Source organism: Scylla paramamosain, chromosome 1, assembly GCF_035594125.1.
Source record: "Scylla paramamosain isolate STU-SP2022 chromosome 1, ASM3559412v1, whole genome shotgun sequence".
NCBI lineage: Eukaryota > Metazoa > Arthropoda > Malacostraca > Decapoda > Portunidae > Scylla > Scylla paramamosain.
In genome coordinates this window covers 14,526-17,500 of record NC_087151.1, presented here as the reverse complement: position 1 = coordinate 17,500, position 2,975 = coordinate 14,526, and the positions used below count along the sequence as shown (strand labels likewise).

The 2,975-nt window shown below is 40.1% G+C and overlaps 1 long non-coding RNA gene across 2 annotated transcripts in view; it reads right to left on the bottom strand.

The window, feature by feature from the left end:
* LOC135106745 (uncharacterized) overlaps positions 1–1,854 on the bottom strand; it is a 22,317-nt gene extending 20,463 nt beyond the window's left edge. The window contains exon 1 of one of the 2 annotated variants that reach the window (XR_010271459.1): positions 1,776–1,854. This is a non-coding gene — a long non-coding RNA (uncharacterized LOC135106745). The remainder of the gene's footprint in view (positions 1–1,775) is intronic. The other variant, XR_010271465.1, reaches the window with a different exon arrangement.
* Between the last annotated feature and the right edge of the window lie 1,121 nt (positions 1,855–2,975).

The window sequence follows — 2,975 nt, the reverse complement described above, 5'->3', positions numbered from 1 at the left end:
GTCTATCTCAATGGCTGTATACATTTTTAATCGTTTCCTCAACAAGAGCCTAATCTGACGTCACTCACGCTTAAATCTCACCAAACCTGAAAGACACGTTAGCCTTTACAAAAAAATACAAAACACAAAGGGAAGAAAAAGAGATATAGAGATAAAAATGAGGTAGGTCAGGGGAAGGGTTAAACCAGGGTGTGCTATGGGGTCACGGTGGTTGCAACAGCCTGTGATTCACGTCTCAATGTCTGACGGTCTTAGCCTGTTCTAACCTGGCCAAATGTCACTTTTAGAGTCACATCTGACATATCATAGGAATCCCTCAACAGAAATGTTTTAAGTCGTTTCTTAAAAAGTTCAGTGGTGCCGCTGCTGCTGCTGCTGCTGCTGCTGCTGGCTCTGACCTGTACCGGAAGCCTACTGTAAAATCTCAGAGCACACGCACGAAAGGCTCGGAAACCCACGTCCGCGTTCCGTCACGGCCAGTTGAGGTGGCAGTCATCAGGTGCGTGCCTCACAACTGTATTAGCCTCAAAGGGATGCAACAACTGTCTTAAATAAACAGGCTTTCCAGCAGTTGCGGCTCAGTGACTTGGCGCACAAATTTTACAAGCAATCCAAACTTTTGCAGCCAACCGACGCAAACCAAACTTAGGGTTACTCTCGGAGCGTGTGGACCCCTGGAAGCAGTAGCAGTTAAACATGCAACACCCGTCACGCACAGCATATCTAGCCCACTCTAGACGCACAACATCTCCATGCTTATGTCTCGGCCCCTAACATAAGGCACACATCTCAATATGTAGCGTACAGTGTTACCATTGGCAGGCTGGTGAATTTATAGTTTAAGCCAATGTCCCCAATCTCTAACCTAACCTAACCTAACCTATCCAATCTCTAACCTAACCTAACCTAACGTAACCTAACCTAACCTAACCTAACGTAGTGTGTAATGGCTTAAACTATAATAAAACCGGCAGGCTTATCAAAAACAGGCTTAACTTTATCCTACAAGTTATCTACACTTTGAAGATAAACATTTTTAGCAACCAAATATTCCACACTTTACTCTCCTCTTTAGAAACAAGACAAATTATCTTAAGACAGAAGCTTCTCACTGAAATTCACTTCCAAATTATTTAATCCTTTAGTGATCCTGTGAGGCACCACCTACCTGCTATACCTGCTGTCTCACCTGCTCTACCTGCTTACCCATCTCATCAACTGCTACACACGGCCCACTTTCCTCCTTCATGAGTGGCACATCCAGGCTGGGGAAGACTCAGCCCCCATGCTGGTGATGGCAGATGGCAGGACCACCAGCCACCCCCACACTAAGCTTTACAGGCCAAGAAAGCTTACAATACACTCAAGCAAGATTACAATACACTTACAATAACAGTGCATAAAATATTGGGTGAGTTTCGAGCCAACAGGACATGGCTGTAAACATCTTTTGAGATAAGACGTATGTAATCTCATCTCACTACCTATCATATTACTATCATTAATAACCTACCACCAAAACTTGATTAAAGGCCCACAGTGACTTCAACACTTCATATTTTTGTAGCAATAGTAGTTAGAGTACTTTCTTTAGTGAGTCAAGGAAGTTTTCAAGACCGCCAGCTGTTAAGTCCTTTCCTGGAAGCGGCAAAGGGTGAATAAGGACTTTCGCTAATATATACATTATCTACCTTTAATTTATAACATCTACGTCATTATAAGGCGCCACAGGACTTTGCTGCGTTACCTGTTAGTGAATAAATGTGACCAAGTACCTGATATGCGAAGAAGGAAGCTTTGAAGATCGCCAGACGTTAGGGTCACGTAATGGCGGCGGAGTAGGAGGGTAATCTTGATCTTGATCTTAAGTCGAGTCTCTTGTGTTCGTGTTTGTATTTCAATATTTCTTTTATTTGTTGTTCTAAGTTAGATGTTATGGTTTATAAAAATGCTTAGTTATTTATAAAGAGTATTTATTACCATTAAAATGCCATTTATTGAGATTTTTTTTTATTGTAATGCCATATGTTTTTTTTTCTTAATTTCTTATTATTCTTTCTTGTGTGTGTGTATGTGTGTGTGTGTATGTGTGTGTGTGTGTGTGAAAGAGAAAGTCAAACATATTGTGTCTAATTATGGGGTGTTGTTAAGCCATATGGGTGAGAACTGAGTGATTTTCAGTGGAGAGAGAGAGAATGTGTGTGTTTATGAGAGAGAGAGAGAGAGAGAGAGAGAGAGAGAGTGTGTGTGTGTTTATGAGGGTGTGTGTGTATGTGTGTGTGTGTGTGAGAGAGAAAGTCAAACATACTGTATCTAATTATGGGGTGTTGTTAAGCCATATGGGTGAGAACTGAGTGTGATTTTCAGTGTGTTACCGGTGACACTGTGAATTAATAGTTCAGCCTTCATTTACTAAGTATTGGAGGGCATTATAATATGACAATAATGGCTCCTGTCTTTTTATCTCTTCTCTGCTTTATTTTATTTTATGTGAGGGTGACCTTGTGACCTCCTAAACACAGTGCTATCTCCTGTGCTGAGCTAAAGGAATGTAATATTTTCTTCTTGCATATTAGACAAAGAATAAGAAAGAATTGATGAGTTCAGATACAACAAAGTATATTACAGTTTCCTCAATGTTATGTAGACCTATTAGCAAAATGAAAACCTCTGACAAGTATTATAAGTTTTTTTATAGGCCTATTAATTGTATGATAGGCTTCTCTTGTGGTATTTATGCCCCCCAAAAAACAATATCTAAAAAAATACATGTGAGTAATGTTTTCCATGAGAAATGTTAGTAAAAATGTTGTGTTTTGTTGTATATTGCATGACAAGCCACTGATACTAAAGCACACATTCACTTACTTCATTAATAAGAACTTCTGCTCTTAACCATATAATACGATGTCAGGTGTCACACACACACACACACACACACACACACACACACACACACACACACACACACACAC